This window comes from Hydra vulgaris, chromosome 04 (genome assembly GCF_038396675.1).
Source record: "Hydra vulgaris chromosome 04, alternate assembly HydraT2T_AEP".
In the NCBI taxonomy this organism is placed as follows: Eukaryota; Metazoa; Cnidaria; class Hydrozoa; order Anthoathecata; family Hydridae; genus Hydra; species Hydra vulgaris.
In genome coordinates, this window is record NC_088923.1 from 14,970,475 (window position 1) to 14,991,674 (window position 21,200).

At 26.8% G+C, this 21,200-nt stretch overlaps 1 long non-coding RNA gene across 2 annotated transcripts; it reads left to right on the forward strand.

Moving 5' to 3' along the window:
- Positions 1-227: 227 nt before the first annotated feature.
- Positions 228-9,052, forward strand: LOC136079586 (uncharacterized). 2 transcript variants are annotated; one of them, XR_010638051.1, is made up of 5 exons: positions 243-363; positions 1,265-1,353; positions 3,716-3,758; positions 4,591-4,762; positions 8,620-9,037. It is a non-coding gene; the product is annotated as an uncharacterized LOC136079586 (long non-coding RNA). The 2 variants fall into 2 exon arrangements; XR_010638050.1 differs by having other exon boundaries at positions 228-1,353; positions 8,620-9,052.
- Positions 9,053-21,200: the final 12,148 nt, after the last annotated feature.

Consider the following 21,200-nt stretch of genomic DNA (forward strand, 5'->3'; position numbering starts at 1 on the left):
TATATATATATATATATATATATATATATATATATATATATATATATATATATATATATATTTATATATATATATATATATATATATATATATATATATATATATATATATATATATATATATATATATATATATATATATATATATATATATATATATATATATATTCACATATATTAGGTACGCGGAATCGCGATTTACGGAACCGATTTTTATGCTAAAATTTTGGTTCTCATTTTTTTAACACTTTTTAGGCAGCGTGGGACAGACGTGTTTTTGTAGAATTTTTTTTTAGAAACATATATACACATAGATACTTTTTTGAAAGAAGAAGAGCTAATCTTGATTTTTCAATACTTTTATGTATGGTTACTGAACTTTTTTATTGATTATTTTGTTCCTGAATATTTGGTTGATGTTCACACATGAAATTGCAGTCGAAGAAATGTCAATCCCCTTTTTTTATTATTAAAATAGTTTTCTACATGCATTTTTTATTCACTTGCCAAATTTCAACGAAAAAAAAATACCAGCAAATAGTTTAATTTGTGTTAGATTAAGTTTACCACTTTTTTTAGGTAGTTCTAGGCAAACGTTATTTTGTGGTGATTCTTATTAGAAACATATATGAACCTAGTTTTCTTATGTTACATATAAAAAGAATGTTTCAGATAAAGACTCTTGCTTTTGAATGGATTGTTAAGTGATAGTTGACAATTTTATTAACATGCCAATTTATAAATAAGTATACAAATCAGATTCTTCATTGGTTTATTCCTAACAAAAAATTTGTTAATGTTTTTCAACTATAGTAAAAGATATTATTGTTATTATCTTTTTTTACTTTGATTGTATACTTCTATAACTGGACTATTATTTAAATCATTATACTAGCTTGCCTTATGTTTACTTATTGTTTAGACTCTACTAAATATTATGCTTATTTTTAAGATTTCATAAATGTAAATAACATCGTTTATATATAACTACAACCAAATTAACATAATTTATATATAAACAAAGTATGCATAATAAATACCATTATACAATTATAAACCAAAGTATATACATTCCTAATGTTAGCGTATTGTTTAATAAATATATATTTTTATATTTTTACTGTTATATTTTGATTGTTTATTTTCATTTTGTTAATAAAGTTGTATCTTACACAGAACTGATTTGATGATTGTTACTTTTGTAACTTACTTTTGACAATTACATAGTGTTTTGTGTAATTTTACAATTTTTTTGTTATCTTTAGTCCAATCTACACAGTCTACCACTGGTAAATTTGTATAGGATAACATTTAGTATTGATTATAAAATTACAAATACAATCAGCAACGAGTGGTAAGTTTAACAATTGTTACTTTTTAATATGTATGCATTTCTCGACATTTTCAAATTTGTTTTTTATTACAACTTTGTTAACCTTGAGATACATCTTCAGCTGCTACAATTGATAAGTTTAAAAAAGCTATTATTTTCTAATCTGTTTATGCATGGTGTATGCATAAAACAATTATTTCTAATATGTGTATGCCTTTGTTATCAATAGCAAATAAAATTTTATTTTATTACAACTTATTTTTTCATTTAGTTTCACAACCTTCTCTATAATCAGCACAACCTTCTGCTAGTAAAATTATGATTTAATTATTTTTCTGAATGATATTGAATTCATAATATTTCTATTTACATACACTATTTAATACATTTTTATTATGTTATCCATCAAAGTGCAGTAGAAGTAAAATTAAGAGTAGTATTTAAATTTTTACTTTGATTAACATTTTTATAGTTGATTTATTAGTCTTTCATTTTATTTGTTCAGCCAATGACTTTAACAAATAGTTGGTTTATATTAAATGTTACATAATACCATTCAATACTAATCTATTTACAATTCAATGTCATTAGATCTTACATATGGTGTCTATCAGAGATGTGTATCAGCACCCTGGACCGACACCATATGTAAGATCTAAAGAAAATTCAATGTCATTAGATCTTACATATGGTGTCTATCAGAGACATGTATCAGCACCCTGGACCGACTAGCAGTCGCTCATTTTTGTGATGGGTCCAGTTAGAAGGGAATGACGGGGAATCATTTAGCTGGACCTATCATCCCCTAACAGGGGTGCTAGGAGCTACAGCAGAAGAAAACTGTTGTGGAGAAGTTTGCAGGCGAAGACAGCATGGTAGCAGCTTTGTGGTTAATGGTGGCATACACAATCATTAGGCACCACCATTCTTGTTTTTTTATTAAAAATTTATATGTAATATCATCAAGTTTGTTTTCCATTTTGTCTCAGTTTTTTTCAAACATTTGAATTATTTATTTAAAATTTTTTTACCCAAAATAATTTAAAAATGAAGCATTGACAAGTGTAATAGTTTTAATGAAATATTTTGTATGTTTTCAATGTGATTAAAAGTTGTAGTATAAAAAGTAGTCAAGTTGTACCTATAAATAGTTATAAACTTTTAGATACGATCAGGACTTTTTGAGGATTTCATAGCCCATATTAAATACAGTGTTAAATTTATGTGTAATATTTTATTGAGTTGATAAATATGAAAAGTCTTTTTTTTAGGGTGGATACTCCAACCTGCATTTTGCAATGTGATAAGATTTGTAAAGTTATGTCTCTATTTTATATAAAAGCAATTTAAAAACGTTTTTAAATTTCTGTTGACATTTTTTTCAAGTTTGAATATGAAAGGAAGGGGGGGCGTTAGTTGTGGCACACGCCTCTTTCCTAGCTAATGTAGTAAAATAAATTTGTATACTAATTTCTTATTTTCAATAAACTCAATTTAAAATCAGATGAAAACTTGTATTTTTTAAGGCTCACCATAGTGTGTTGTACCCCCTCTGGCCCTCTAGACACCCCCTATATCTATAGACTAATATAAACTTGTAGCCTACTCTTACATCTATCTTTTGATACCAAGTTATAGGCATTTGGATAAGATTTGACAAAGTTATTACAGTTTCAGTGAAAAAAATAATAATTTTGGAATAAGTTTATTCAATAAATCCATATATCTAAAATTTGTTCGTTTTTGATAATTTTTTCATCTTTAAAATACTGTATTGAAGGGCTTTCTAATGATATATAACATTCTAGTATATGCTTAATTTAAAAATTTCAGTCCACGTACCTACATATATATATATATATATATATATATATATATATATATATATATATATATATATATAATATATATATATACATATATATATATATATATATATATATATATATATATATATATATATATATATATATATATCGAAGGCCCTACCTTTTAACAGGTATTCCTAAAAAAATCATTAAATTTTGAATGGGATCCCTTTGAATGATACAAGATGTTTTACAAAGCCTTGTTACATGCTTATGTAAAACATCTATATTTCTGGTAAATATATTGCTTTTGGATGTTGTTGTTGTTGTAATATTAAGTGATTTTTTTATTTTTTTGAAATAAACTTTGAGAATTTCTAACTGCACAAATTAAAAGTTTTTTTTCCATTATTATTATTTTCTTTATACTTAACTATTTTTTGGTTGTTGCTTAAATTTAATTTTGCTGTAAAAATCTATTTTAAAATTAGGGGTATAAAAATGAAATAAAAATCAAAAGAGCTTTCTGTTTATAGGGTTAGTTTTTGATGGCTATTGTTATTTTTTTGATTTAGGAATACTTCTTAAGCCTTTTTTTGGAGAAGGAATTGATATATGGTAAATAATTTATTAAATTCATTATGAATGAGTTCCTTGTTTGTAGTATGCCTTGTTCTTTGTACCTTGTTCTTTGTACCTTGTTTGTATTAAAATATATACTTATAATTTCAGTCGAATATCCTATAAACTACTTATCAACCAATAAATTTTTAAGAATATCTAATCTAAAAACAAAACATTGAAAATAATATACCTTCAAGAATATCGTTCTAATTCTAATATCCTTTACTTTCTATACAAAATTATCAAATTGTGTGCTCTTGTACATATTTTAAATTGTCTATTTGTCTGGAGTCATACGCAAGTTACCCTACCTCTCTCAATCTGTAATTTCTTTACTTCTATAAAAAGTTCTTGATATTATTTTCTATCTTTTAGTAACCTTAAATTATATATCTTCAATCATTGTTCAGTTAGTGCAGCCATAAATCACAAACCAATGCATAAAATCATGGAATAATTTACCATGTTTTATTCATGGAACATTTTTTTTTATATTCAATTTAAATCACTAAACTCTACTATTAAAATTTGTCTTTATGCCTTTTTTGGGGGAGACACTGTTTGTAAAATGTTGGGCTCATTGTGGGTTATTATTATTATTGCTTTTGTTATGATTATATGTAATATAAATATTATTATAGCATTATTTTACTATTATTTATATCATTATTACTTATTGTTATTGTTTATAATATTATTGCTATATTAATATTGTTATTGTTAATTTTTTTTTTGGTTAGTACTAGTACTATTTCTAAATATCCATGAAATGCATGTGTATGTTTTATACATGCACACACATGATATATGTGTGTTTTTTTTTTAGCGATCGCAAGTTTCCAAATATGATCAATTTAAATGGTCCAGAACAAAGTTATTAGAAATTGGATGCTAAATTTGCTCAAAAAAGGACCTGGGTAAATAAATGTCCAGTTGATAGAGTTTATAGATCTGCAACAGTTTTAGAAAAATATCCATGTTTCTCTACTTTGACTGTGGTAATATATTTTTTTTCATTGTTGATTTTATATTTTTATTGGAAAATATCTAACAGTGTTTCAAAATCACAAATCCTATTTAAAGTGAGTAGTTATTTTTTCAAAACTTCAATGTCCTAATGGGTTATACTATAATTATCCTCTGCTTTTTAAAATTGATTGTATGCTTTTTTTTTATTATTGTTTAATTCAGATTGTTGCTCACTGAGTCAATTGTGACAAAAGACTTTAATACATGCGAGATAACTCATGTATTAAAGTCTTTTGTCACAATTGACTCAGTGAGAGTAAGCTTGACTGAATAAATTGACACACTTTTACATTCTGGAATACTCAAGTTCGTAGTTAATTAAGAAATTAAAAAAGTTTTTAGAGTTAAGAAAACTAAAGTGGGCCATAAATTGCCGACCTTAAACAGTTGCAGGTCAACATCAGATTACAATTAGCAAACATAAAACCATTTTCACAAAGGTTACACCATAAAAGATGAAAACGAGGTTAGCAAAAATTGCTTTTTTGAAAAAATTGGTTTTAGCTTAATAATTAAATAAGGAATGTATTTTTAGATACTAAAGTTAAGCACTTAATGAAGTACTTGGTACAGTTATTCCCAAATGAAAATTCTAAGAAAAAAAGACTAAAACTGGACATATTTTTTAGAAAAAGCTGTAACTTTGTATGATCTTTTGAAAACACTTAAATATGTATACATATATATATATATATATATTTATTTATTTATATATATATATATATATATATATATATTTATATATATATATATATATATATATATATATATATATATATATATATATATATATATATATATATTGCAGTGGCGGATCCAGCATTTTTTAATCTTTGAGATAACTAACTTCCAGACATGGAGCTAACTACAAAAATTTATATGTTTATACTTATATCAAATAATGAGGGTTTGCAAAAAATTGCAATCATTGGAGGCTGGGAACAAAAAAGCCCCAAAATTTTTGTAACAACTGCCCCAAACGTGAGAGCAACAAGTTGATAAAATATTTTTTGTACTATTCTCAACTAGACTTATATTTATCGATAATTTTTCAGTTTCATAGTATTATCTCTAAGCATTCAAAAATTATGACCATATAAAATTTACAACCCCCTCAAATTGAGGGGGTTTAAACTTTATATGGTCATAACTTTTGAATGCTTAGAGATAATACTATGAAGCTTAAAAATTATCAATGAATATAAGTCTAGTTGTGAATAGTACAAAAAATATTTTATCAACTTGTAACAAGTAAAGCAAAGTAAAAATTTTTTCCTATGCCTACAAGTAGAAACCAATTCACTTTTTTTTTATTTGGCAGTAAACCACTATCAAAATTCATAATAAAATATTTTTCACTAATGCAAAGGTTACACTTTTTTGTAGATGGATTATAAGATTGGCATCTTTTAATTATGTTCCACTTAATTATAGGCATGTTACCTGCGTCTTTATGTTTCCAGATTTCCTTAGAAAGTTCTGTATCATTTCTATACCTGGTTGCATTAAATAATTTAAGGTGGTTTGCAAATCTGAGCTTGAATGCGTTTTCACTAATACCGATGCAAGATTTTTCCGTAAGACTGGGACTAGGTGATGCTAAAGTGGCTTTATATACAACGTTTTTTGATAGACATTCGTTATTTAAGGGGCATGCAGTTTTCTTAATGCAGTTGCAATTTATATCATTAGCGGTGAGTTTGTTGCGCAAAATTTGTTGGTTGTGTGAATTAATAATAGATCAAATATTTGGCATGCAGCTGTAACTTTGTGTTTAACTAACTTTTATTGTGTTTCTCTTGAAATTTTTGTGGAGGTTATGATGTAATGGAAAATGCAAGTCAGTTAAGTTTAAGAAAAGGTGTCCGATTTTTGTTACCACATTTTTACTAAAAGGAGGATTAAACCATATTATATTTCTTTTTTGTTTATTAGTTTTTGAAGGGTTTAGATTTCAATGACATTGGAGATTGGTGTGAAATCCAGACTTTTCTGATGTGTCTTTATAAATAGGAGCAGAATTTTGGAAAATTTTTTTGCTTGAAGAATTGGAAGATAATCTATGTTCAGTTGAGGTTGGTAATTGTTTTAAAATGCTTGGTGGATGGTTGGAACTAGCATGGATATAATTTAGCGTACTATCAGGTTTATGGTAAGGTCAAAAAGTGCAGTTATTAAGATCAAATGTAACATCAAGGTAGTTAACAACTTTCATATTAGATTGAATGGAAATACAGAGGTTGTATTGTTTAAATATTTGAGTAAAATGCTTCTTAATTTTTTCCATTTTTGGAAGGCTTGCGTTTTTAAACACAGCTAGGCCATCGTCTCTATATAATCCAAAATCAGATTTTTTACAAAATTGCGAAATCCGGAAGAGAAGAAAAATACCAACTAACTTGCACACTTCCGCTCCATTAAATGCACCCATGGTAACATCAAACAAACCACTCGATTTTTTAATCCAAACTTGATCATTGGTAAATAATAAAGACTTATGGGCGTGGAGAATTAAAGATTTATGATCAGCATCAATGGAAATGTATTGTTCTGCAAAGTTTATGGATTCGATAAGTAGCTTTTCATTAATAGAAGGGTAAAAGTGAACGATGTCGAAAATAAGGAATTTATAAAAATGTTTGTCATTGATGTTTTTGAACCAATTTATTACATTTTGTGTACTATTCCACTGGTTTAATTGCAAAATATTTCTGAGATTGGTGATAATATCTGATAAAATATGCTTACTTATTCTACCAACTTTATTCTAAGCTGGGTTAATTAGACGAACAGTAGGATTATTTAAAAAATTAGGTTTATGGTCTTCTAATGTAATGAAACAATTGGAAGAACTGTTTGTATTGACTTTTTTAAAAACGTCATGACGTATGTATGTATATAAAAAAATCAAACGTATGTATGTATATATGTATATATATATATATATATATATATATATATATATATATATATATATATATATATATATATATATATATATATATATATATATATATATATTTATATATTTATATATACACATACATACATACACATACATACATACATACATACATACATACATACATACATACATACATACATACATACATATATATATATATATACGCATATATATACACATATATATATTTATTTATTTTCATTTTTCCTAATTCCGAGGGTTGATATATCAACAATAGCATATTTATGTAAGCATTAAATTGATATGGTTTTTTTAGAAAAAACAAAGAATAATGAATGAAAAGATTACTGCCCTATGCCAAACCCTCAGTCGATGTAGCAGCACTCCTCTGCTAGTCAGGCTATTTGTCAGTCGATGTATGTCCTGAAGCCCCCAGCAGCAGGCTATTTTAATATGATGTTGCACTGCTCACCTAAATCAACATGTGTATATATATATATATATATATATATATATATATATATACATATATATATATATATATATATATATATATATATATATATATATATATAAATATATATATATATATAGATCTATAGTTTGTTGTCTTTGGGAAGAGCGGAAGGAGACTTTTTGTCAACAAAATATGGAAAAAACTTTCGGACAACATCTACGGGTTGTATATATATATATATATATATATATATATATATATATATATATATATATATATATATATATATATATATATATATATATATATATATATATATATATATATATATATATCATCAAAGTAAGAGTTTCTAATATTTTAAGATATGAAAAGATGTTAATGTTAAATTTTAGGAAGCCTTATATTGAACATAGATTTGAGTTTGTTAAATTTGTTTTCAGATAAAATAAATCCTTATGGTAGCAGACGATGGAGACGAGGCAATCGTTATGCTTGGAAAAAAGATTATTTTACGAAGTTTTTCATTTTCTGACGCCGTGATTGGACTTATTGGAATACACTATGTAATGGGCATGGATTATTATGCCCATTTTATGACGGCATAATCATTTTACATTATATTTTACACTTACATTATATTTTATTTAATGATAAAGGCTCAACAGAAACTTGTTTTAGTTAGATGTGTAGCCTATGAGAGAAGTATTGCCGCTGCAAGTATTAACAATAACTGGACATTCTAAAGAACAACAAGTTTTATTTCAACGATGAGAGTTGTTTAAATGTATAAATACTTTTTAAATATTCTTATTTTTATATCGAATTAATTTCAAACGGAAAATAATATTGAAACTAAAAAATAGAATCTTATTTTAAACAAAAATGTCCTTGATATAAGGAAAAAGTTCTAATTAATAAAAATAAATCTTAAAACAAGAAAAAAATTCTTATTTTATTTGAGCAAAAGTGTTCTTGAAACAAGTGTTCTAAGAATTACTACGTCTGAAGATAGTTTAGCTTTTATGAATTCAAAAGTTCTGTCATAGTCATAATTGAGGCAAAGTTTTTGATATTAAGTATGCTTCCCTCAAGCATAATTTCAAAGTTCGTGCATTTTTATAATTTTTTTGAGCAAAGATTCTTTTCAGTAGTTTTGTAAAATAAATATTACATACCTAATTGTGTTTTATTAACTTGATGTAAAAATCAAATATTGCATATTTTATTTTTATGAAAAGAAGTTTTAGTCGGTAGAGCCACTTTACTTTTTTGCGGAGGGAGGAGGAGGGGGAGGGCTTAAAGTTTTAGTTTCGTCTCTGTTTGACGGAGTTAAAATATTTGACAAAGTAAAACGCTAGATGCGATGTTGTCTTTAAAGTGTTTACTTCTTTAAATAGTTATAGCGCAATTTAAAATTTTAAAGTTTTTAATTTTATTTATTTTAGCTTCAACTTTGTATATTCTCTTTGTATATTAATTTCAGTGCACCTTATTTTTTGCGCAAGTTTTTCTGCAACCATCTGTTTTAATAAAAACGCTTGAATAGATTCATTTAATAACAAATATTTATGAGTTTTGAATAAATTTTGTCTTTGCGCGAAAATTAAATTAGAACAAGATATTTTCACCCAAGTTTTAATGAGCTATATTTTTTAGGTAATGCTTGAAAGTTGTCACAAACACTATGAAGATAAATTTATCTTCAAGGCAATTCCTTTTACTTGTTTTTAGACTTAAACGTATGTGTTGGAACTTTTTTTCAACAAACAGGCAAAATGTTAATACCATGGCAATAGAAAAGTTTAGCTTTTATAAGAATTATTAACTGTTGAAATCGCTGTTCAAACTTTTTTTTTAATTTTCTTTATATTAATAAACGCTTTGACTCTCGAAAACAAACAAAATAGGGTTTGGGCTCACGAAACAAACAAAATAGAAGCTTTGATAAAAAATACATCTTAAAGTCATTTTCTAAGTTGTTTAAACTCTATAAAAATTATATTTAAAGTGAGCAAAAAGCTGCCTTGTGCGCAATGAACGCGCATAAATCGAATCAATAAATAAGAAGCATGTTTTTATTTTATTTTAAGGAATAATTTCATTGTAAAAATGCATAATAACAGAATAAACAAAGCGTTGCTTAGGATAAAAATTGATACTGAATCATTTTAAACAATTACTATATATGGATGATACAAAAATGGGTAACTCTTTAGTTAAGCATCGTAAAATAATTTTTTTCTTATTTTGCGTTTGTCAAAAATAAGCTTTTAAAGTATGTATGTATTATATGACACACTCTACCACAGATAAAAAATGTTTATTTGAGCGTAAGAATCAGGTTATGGTTTAGAGTTAAAAATCAAGATAGAACAAACTGACCGTTGTCTTGAATCTATTCGGACTAGCCATAACTTAAGACCTGACCCTAACCATGACCTTCATTACTTAACTCGTGGAAGGGTATGTTGTTTCAGACGTAGTTGTGACTTAATTATTTTTTTAGTAATCCAAGAAAAAATTTATAATTTAATATAATTTTATTGACATAAAAATGAATTTAAAAAAAAAAAAGTTTTTTAATTTTAACAACTGTGCTACCACCTAAAATAACCGCATTGCCAATATAAAATATTCTACACAAGAATCAAATTTATGAAAACAGAGCTCTTTGTGTTTCCTCATATGAACAATTCATATTACAATAAAATGTTCCGTCAAACGTACAACCTTTATCAATAAAATATACATTTGTAAATTATAAAACATTTGGTTTATGTTGTACACTGTAAGAGACCAGAATTTTATCAATAAAGCATACGCAACTATTAATGTATACATAAGTTTTATATAAAAGCAACTAAAAGTTGTTTTTTTAAGCCCAAAAGAAGAACAAAAGAGATTCAAATCGCTTATAATTAATGATCAATTCAACGCTGCTGCCCTTACTCTTTCGTGTGTGTTTGAAACCGAGTTTTTTAAAGAATATTTAGCATGTTCGGCCTTATAATATTTCCCTTTATATTTTTAAATTAGTAAAGTTATTTTTATAAGTTTAAGTAAGCTTTTATAAGTTATAAGATTTAAAACTTTTATATTAGATAGATATTAAGAGATAATAATAAAAATTTAAGCATATCTTCTTTTGATCACGCGATAAGGTATGCTTAAATTTTTATTATTATCTCTTAATATCTATTTAATATAAAATTTTTAAATCTTATAACTTATAAAAGCTTACTTAAACTTATAAAAATAACTTTACTAAATTAAAAATATTATAAGGTTTATCTATAACAGAATTTTAATTCACCAAATTATTATCGATAATAATTTGGTAAATTAAAATTCTATTGTTATAGATATACTGTTATAGATTCTATTGTTATAGATTCTATTGTTATAGATTCTATTGTTATAGATTCCATTGTTATAGATTCTATTGTTATAGACCTTATGGATATTCTTAAATTGGTAAAGTAACTTTTTAAGTCAGGTTATTTATTTAATTCATTTTAATAATGACGCAATTCAAGCCCTTTGTCAATTGTATTTAAAGTTTATTTATTAGTGTTCTTTATTTTTAAGAACTCTAAAACAATTCTCTTTTCTAAGGTCAAGCTTTTGATAAACTTTTGAGCAAGGTAAAAAATTTGATAATGTTAGTATTTATCTCAAAAACCCGTTTAATAACTTTTTTTTTTAAATTGATGAACATTTATTTTAAAGTATGTCGTTTAACAAATGTTGTGTTTACAAATGTACTTATCTATAAACAACTATTGTGTCTTGTTCTTGCCCCTGCAATTTGTATTTACATTTTGTTTTATGGCTTGAATAAATTTATATAGCAAAAAAAAAAAACAACAGCAACTTGATATCAAAATATCAATCGCTAATAAAAATTACAGAAAATCTGTTCACTTTTATAATATAACAAACCAAGTCATTTGATAATTTTTTATTTATTTTGATAAACAAGCAATACAAGGCATGCCATTATACGAATATTACACAAATAATTTTGTATGAGTAAAATGTTTTTAGTTTATAGTTTTTGATAAGTATTTTTATGTGTCATATGATGTGGTAATGTATGTTTTTATTGTGCGTTAGTATGTGTTATATAAGGTTGTATGAGTTTATATTTTGTAAGTGTTTCTATGTGAGTACAGTTAGTAGTTAAGATATCTACAATAAACTCTGGATAACTCAATAACTTGAACTAATTTTAAAATTTTAGTTGTGTCTGTTTTTATAGATTATACTCCCAACTAATTCTAACATTCTCTAACAAGCTAATTTCTTGGTCCTTTGGAGGTTTGAGTCATTAAGAGTTTATTTAAATATTTATGCTATTTGTTAATTTTGAGGTGCCATTGTTATGTTGTTTTGTGTTGATAGAATACTCGGCTTACCTTCACGTTGGTGTCTATAATTAAAAATGATTATTGGGTAGTTTCATTACTGAAACTGACTACATTTAATCATTCACTAAAAGCCAAGGATTCAGTTTCTAAATAAAAACTTAAGGTTTATCTTATTATGATTAGTTTTATTCTTGCTTTTTAAAAAAGGTTTTATAATATAAACTCGCAACAATCAGCCCAGCAAACCATGACACTTGGGTACCGCGCCGTTTTTGTCTGGGCTAGTCTGGGTTACCCAGCCTGGGTTCAGCGAGGTTTTAGCGTCGGTTTTAGTATGGGTCCCGTGTAGATATCCCGAACCATGGTGAGCATGAATTCCAACGCTAACATATTTAATTTAATTTACTTATATTAGCGACTTAAACATTTTGGGGTTTTAATTTATAGATTTATCTATTTTATATACATAGTGTTTATTTATACATAGTATTTATTTATATGAAATGTTTACATAAACGTTTATATGTTATATATGAAATGTTTATACAATTTTAAAAACATTTAAATTTTATTTATGCTATTTCGTATAATGAAATATTTCATTATACAAAATAGTCTAAACTATTTTGTATAACCCATGTTCTTGCTATAATGATCATTGTATGTTAATTATATTATTTTATTTATTACGCAAAAATTCGTGTTTCATCAGGTAATCTGTTGATTGTTTCATTAGATATATCTGATGAATCATGCAACAGATTACTTGATGATAATTATGATGATGATGAAAATTATGGTCAGCTGAAACATTTATAACTCTTGCACGTCTTAGCTAACCATAATTTTTTATTTGTATTATCTTTACATATTTGTTATTTAAAAAATAGCTGTTATCAGAAAATATTAAATACAATTAAAAATTATAATGACGACATTTAACGTTAATTTCAAGACGTGTTCAGATAGAACAAAAAGAAGAAGAATTGATTCAAGAGTCTCAATTATACTGACAGAGTTATTTCAGAAAGATAAATATGAAAGTATTTCCATGCCAGACAATCCTGCTATTACTTCGAGGACTTTGGATGACATAAGCTTTAGTTATTTAAAAAAAGGTTTTGATCAAAATGTAAATGGGTACAAAAATCGAAATGAACATTTAACTACTTTTGATCACAAACCAAGTATTTTAGATCTCAAACCAAGTATTCAGAAATGCTCTCTGATAGTATTGAAAATAAATCAAGTGTTGATTTTGATTATAGTAGATGTGATTTGCAAGCTGATGAAGTTAACAGCACCTTAAGTGACAATATTGATGATAATAAAAATGATGACTGTACATAAGAAAATATGTTGCAGGATTGGGCAATAACCTATCGTGTATCTCATTCAGCTTTAGGAGGTTTTTATGTATATTGAGTCCATTACACTCTGACCTTCCTACTGATTCAAGAACTCTCTTAAATACTTGTCGGAATATTGATATCAAGCATGTTGCAGGTGGAGAAAATTATTTTTTTAGGGTGCAGTATTGGATACAAAATATTTTTAAATTCAATCTCCCTAATTCTCAAGTTGAACTTTTACATATTAATATTAACATTGATGGTATATCGCTTTTTAACAGCAATTTTATTTCTTTTTGGCCAATTCTTGGTTCACTGAAAAAGTGCCCATTAGGTGGAACTTTTCCTATTGCTATATATAGTAGTACAAAAAAACCTACTTCTCTTGATAAATATCTAAATAACTTTGTTTCAGAAATGAACAGCTTAAAGCAACATGGCTTTTTATTTAATAATAAAATTGATGCTATAATATGCTATAATAAGCTATCTCAGTTACAATTATCCATGATATCTGCCAACTTAGCTGCTATTTGTAAACTCATCCCTAGAGAGTTTTCATGAAAGCCACAATCTCTTTTAGAATATAAAAAATGGAAAGCGACTGAATTAAGACAATTTTTATTGTACACTGGGCCTGTTGTCTTAAAAATGTTCTAAAAGACACAGTTTATTAAAATTTCCTTGATTTGTCTGTCGCCATATGAATATTGCTCAGCCCAAATTTGTTGTCAATAAACTTTGACTATGCCAAACAAACATTAAAATACTTTGTGGTCACATTTTCAAAGTTATATGGTGAAAATCAACTTGTATATAATATTCATTCTTTAATACATTTACCAAGTGATGCTAAACCCTATGGTATTCTTGATAATGTGTCAGCGTTTAGATTTGAAAGTTACCTAGGAAGATTGAAAAAATTAGTTCGCAAGCCCCAAAATCGAACTGGTCAAGTGGTACGCCGAATTATTGAAGGGCACTGCAACATCAATCAAGACACTTCCAATAAAAAAGAACCAATCTTAAAGAAAATTCATTTAGATGATCCTATGCCTGTTGAATACCAAACTTATATCCAATTCAAACATTACCACGGACCTAATTATCTTGTTTCCACATCAATTGGAGATAATTGTTTTAAGGTTGAAAATAAGTTAGGAATTGTAAAAAATATTCTGCATAATTCCACCTTTGCTGAGCCTAATAAAGCTTTAGTTGTGTTTGAAGAGTTTGAAGGTATGAAACTATTTTTTTCAGATCCAGTTAGTTCCATTTGGCTTTCAATATACTTTGTTACCAAACTTACTGGCATAAGACGAACCTTTCCTATTGCTAGTTTCATGACCATGTATATTCTACTCCCTTTTAAACAAGGATTTGTTGCTTTACCTCAAATGCATTTTTCATAATTTTTAATAAAATTGTTTTCAAGTTTTTTTCATATTAATATAGTTTACAGTATGAATGTTTAATATACGATTTGTTATTCCATAAATATATAAATATACAAAAATTTCTATTTTGATAAAAATTATTTTAGATTATTTTCATTTGATTTTAAAAAATAAAGAAAGAGTAAGTTATAAGCTTTATGATTGTTTATTTAATTTCTGCAGTACTTTTTACAATAATAAATTTTCAAAAATGTATGCTGTTCGCGAATATATTGAGACTCAAGAGATTGATTTGCTGCCGATCAAGTGGATGGTTAATAGATTAAATTAATTCAAAAATAAAACTGTATTAAATTTTTACTATCCCCCAGTAAAATCAGCAAACAGGGTTGAATGGCAAAAAAATATGCAGCAATTCAGAAGAACACTGGCTTTTATACAAAGTACGAATTCTGGGAACTGCAAGTAAGTATTGTTAAATTTTTAGAGATTCTTAGTGTTTTTCTTTTAATAAGAAATTTAAAGGTCCTTCAGGGACTATCAATTAGTCATATACAAAATACTTTAATAATGGTAGAAATAAAATCTCTTCTTTCTCCTATTTCCAAAATATATTGCCTGTGCAAATTTTCAACAGCCAAAAATACACATAGACTTGCAAGAAGTTAAAACTAAAATTGTTTAGAGCATAATATTTAACAAATGTTGTTTATAATATTTTTCTGCATGTTCAAATCGATGACCACAAAATATAAGTAATTTTTCTAGACACTCAAAGTGCAAAAGTGCAAAAGAAAAAACAAAGCTGGCTGAAGAGATATCCAATGTTGATTATGGTATAGATGATTCTGGTGATTGTAGAGATTATTTTTTGTTTTTTGTTTTTTTGCTTATGAAGCGAGTGCTTTCCAACAACACCACTACCGTAGATATGGAAACACGGAAAATTAGGTTTGTGATTTCAAGCAAGATTTACTTTAGTTCAGACTTACAAAAAAAAATTTAGCATATACTTATTTCAAATTTATTTTTAACTTTTAGAAATATACTTGGTGGTTTTCAGATTTAGAGATTATTTCCAGACTTTTATTTTTTATTTTTGTATATTGGTTGTTTTAATAATGAAACCAATTAATTAATTAATTTATTTATTTTTATTTATTTTATAATTATAATTTAAAATAATTTTTTTTTTGTTATTCACCTTCTCAAGGCCAAGAAGGCCACTACAGATGAGGAGGCTACTTAATAGTGGTTATAACCCTCTCTCAACTCTATAACTCCGAAACAGGAACCTTGACAAACAAGGCCGCTGCACGGAGAAACAAGTTGAGCATGGTACTACCAGGGACGTGGTGGGGATCGATCTCGGAACCTCTTGCTTCTGAAGCGAGTGCTTTACCACTACACCACTACCGCATTGTTTTATAGAAAAAGAAAACATTCTTTCACCTATGAAAGTGAAGTGGATGATGATAAAGTTGAAGGCTTTTTTCAAGTCTAATAAAAGGGTAAGATAAAGTTCTATTTTCATAATGTATGTAATATTATGAAAAAATTATAAATAAAATAGTATTATGATTTTCTTATTCTTATTTATATTTTCAAATTTTTATAGAAGAGAGGTGTATTACAACCTGGTGTGTTGTCCAGTCAATCAAAAACTATTGTAGAAACACCAGCTCATGTATTAAGTTCAATCAACTCATGTAAGCTTGTTTTTAAAAGTTGCACATTTCTTTAATTAATAATTTTTTATAAGTTCATTAAAATTAGTTTATCGAACCTTTGACTGTATAATAATTTTTATTTAACATTTTATTTACATTTGACAATTAAAAAATATATATATGATTTAGCTGTTCTTTTAGAGAGGTTGATAACAACCCTTGAAAAGATAAAAGAAAATCAAGACTCATTCTGTAATGTTGCAATCCATTATGCGACAAATAAATACACGTCAGCTGAAAAAAGATAACGAATTGCCTATAGGCATTCACATTCCAATTTCCAGTATCAAAAATATGAGTGATTTGGAGGAGCAGCTAAAAGACCGATCAATCAAGAGAACATTGGTGACTAATAAAGATTTTTTTTTATGTATCTTAAAATAATATTTTTTTTAATTTATTGGTTTATTTTAATCTATGTATATATTTGCCCCCAATCCTTATGAGACCTGCCTTGCCTCTTTTTTTTAAACCTCTTGGAAATATTTGAAGTAGTCTGCGGTAAGTTTTGCTTTTCACATAATAAATCCTATATTATTTTAAATATATTTGAATCTATTTAAATTAATATGTAAGCATAAAAATAATATATTTGCTTATAATTAATGTTATGTGTGTATATGTATATATATATATATATATATATATATATATATATATATATATATATATATATATATATATATATATATATATATATATATATATATTCATTGACATGCTTAAATCTTGATATGTTGACATTACAATTACACGTTTATAATTAGACATTTGGTCAGGCTATTTAATATATAGCATTAATTACTGTTTTTTACTTTAAACCAATTGGTTTAAATGTTAGTAAATTTTTTAGTAAATTATTTTAAAAAGGATTTAAACCCTTTAAGTTTTATTTACTAACATTTTTTATTATTATTAAGAAATGCATTGACAGCTAATGCAACCCAAAAGGAGATAGAGGTCGAGATGCGCAAATGGTTTGCCAACGCCCGAGATCGACGATTATCAGAAATATAGTTAATCTTAAAAAATATTCGGCGATTAAATAAAATATATAAGACTTACTATCGTTCTAGGAGATTTGAGGATTGCTGTACGGTGATACTCGTTTGTGTGGTCAGGCAAGTCGTAATCTGATCAGTATAGACACGAATTAAGCTTAAAAACAGTTTTATTACCATAGACCGCGGTCAACCCTCCTAAAAACGTGCCTATGCGGTTCCCGTGCGGGACCCTTCCAAAAACGTTCCCGTGCGGGCCCCCTAGACAAAACTTTGTGGGTCCCAATTGGGTTTCTCGTACGGGTTCCATGCTTTAAACAACGCGGGGCCCGTGTAGGCCCCCGTTTTATAAAGCATTTTTGGCTGGCTGGAAGGGGTTGAAGGGGTTGGGTTGTAGGGGTGTTTAACTCCCTAAGAAATTATCAGTCGTCAAATTGGACACTGCAGTCAGCAAAATTGGATCTGTAGTTGACAGTCGGCAAATGTTAGCAAGCAAGGACCTTTTTTTTTTTTACAGATCTTAGTTGAAAGAAAAAAATTTTTAAGCCTTACTTGGCAAAAAACAGATACGTCACCTCCCCCTTCCTCCTTTTAGATCTCTTCTGGGGAACAATAAATTTTGAAACTTTCACAAAAGAAAAACAACCTCACAAAATAAATTTCTTATTTGTAATCTGTTTAGTCACATTTTTTGAGTTTTCAAATAAATAAATAGAGTACATAAAACATTAATGTGCAATTAATATATAATAAGTGTTTTCAATAATAACTTTATTCCATTTTTAGTTTGAACTCCTTCAATTATAACTGATTTTTGAAAGTTCTTAAATAGCAGAATTTAAGAAATGTTCTGAATGTTGATTGTTTTTTAAAAACCAAAATGAAGTTTCTATAATCTTTATACCTTTTACTAGGAGCAAAGTAATAATGAAATGATGTTATAATTCAAATTGCTTTTATAAGTATCAAATCAATAATAATAACAAAATAAAAATTTTATGTTTTAAAAATAATTTTTTAAATTATGAAATGGTCAAACCAGCGTGAAATTTCTATATTCAAAAGTTTTTCAGACATTCTTGAAAGTTTTTAAATACGGTAGCCACATGCCAGTGGTAAAATGCATGCATGTAAGCCAGTAGTTAAATGCATGCATACCAGTAGTAAAATATATGCCAGTAGTAAAATACATTTATGTATGCCAGTAGTAAAATGCATGCATACCAATAGTAAAATACACACCAGCAGTAAAAAGCATATATATTGAAATATGATAAACGTAATTCTCGGCACATTGTTGTCATAAACAACATTTTTTCTTGCAAAAGCTGTGAAATAATGGAATTAGTAATTTGATCTTTTGCCAGACTGAAATATTTTCATAATAAAAAGATTTTCTGAATCCTTTTCATTATGTCTTTAACTAGAAGAAAAAACAATATTAAAAATGTTATAGCTTGAATAGGGAACGACGTAATTAAATGTACATACATCCAACGTCAGATCTAGCAGTTTATTATCTTTAAGATAGCTAACTTCCAGCCAGGTGCGGATCATGCAGTTTTTGGTCTTTGAGTAGCTAACTTCCAGACATGGAGTAAACTCCAAATATTTTTATGTTTATACTTATGTCAAATAAGAATGATTTGCAAAAAATTACGATGATTTAAGTCTGGGAACAAAAAAACCCCAAATTTTCGCCCCACCTTCCCCAAACTGCAAAAAACAAAACCCTTATTAATAACATTTTCATCAACTCATTCCCATTTTAATTCTGACTGATGGCATAATTTCAATCACTGACCACATGGCATAATTTGTCTGTATTCCTAACAACCCACCCATTTACAAAAACAAAAATATTTAGAAGAAGCTTTAAGAAATTTGATTTCGATTCTTTTATCCAAGAAACTACTGATATTTACTGGAAACTTCACATAAAAGAAGTTGATAGCATAAATAAATCTATAAGTTTTTTCTTTGAAACATTTGGAAAAGTATTCGACCAATATGCTCCCGATAGGGAGCATATTGGTCTAATAGTTTTTCAAATGTTTGAAATACTTTGTATACAAAGAATCAACAAAAAACAAATCAATCTTCAATCTAAACCATGGGTAACTTTAGGTATTCTTAAATCTATTTCTACTAGATTACTAGATCATTTTTTGATCTAGTAGATCAAAAAGTGATATAGTAATCTAGTAGAAATACTAAAAATCTATTATTTACTAAACTTAAGTTATACAGAAATAAAATTAGCAATTTATAAAGATGTTCTAAAAATCCTTACTATACATTTATCAGAACATACCAGCGATGATAGATAACAGTGTTGTTAACATATTTAATAACTATTTTGCGACTATTTAACACAAACTACTTACAAAAATTGTTCCTTCTAAATGTGTTTTTAGCAACGTTCTTTAAATACCTTGTACTAATATTTTTTTCATTGATCCCGTTACTGAAAATAAGGCATCCATTCTTATAAAAGTTACTCTTAAAAATAATAAAGGCCTTGGGCCCCAATAGTCTACTATCGTTTCTTGTAAAGCTATCTTAAAGCTATCAATAGTCCACTATCGTTTTTTGTAAAGCTCTCACATAATCTCTAAACCTTTATGTACTAAGATGATTCTTTCAAAAATGGTATATTTTAGAAGCTTTAAAGGGCTAAAGTAATTACTATACACAAAATTAGTTCTCTTTTAGGCTACTCTAAAGACTTAACTGCATGATAATACCATTTATCTCCTTCCGTTTTGAAACTGGCTGTTCACAATAACTTTTTTTAACAGTTACTCAAATTCTTCATTAGTTTACCCAAGGACGTATTTATAGGTACTTGATTTAACATAGAGAAGTGAATATGCTTAATCTATTGTAAGTTACATAATTTATTTTCAGAATTTTTTTTTCCGTGAAGTTCAGGTCCGACGAGAAAACTTTGATCTTTTTGTTAAGGTTTTTTTAGGGTACAATAAATACTTTTTGACATTAATCAGAAAACAATAACTTCGATCATTATCATTAAAATGAGTTTCCGTCAGTTTTCTTTCGACACTAATCATTTTTTGAGCAGTTAATTTTCGATACTATTTTGCTTTTTCTGGTTTTTATTGTTTTCATTGTAAAGTTGGAATTAATTGTTTTCGATAATGATCTACA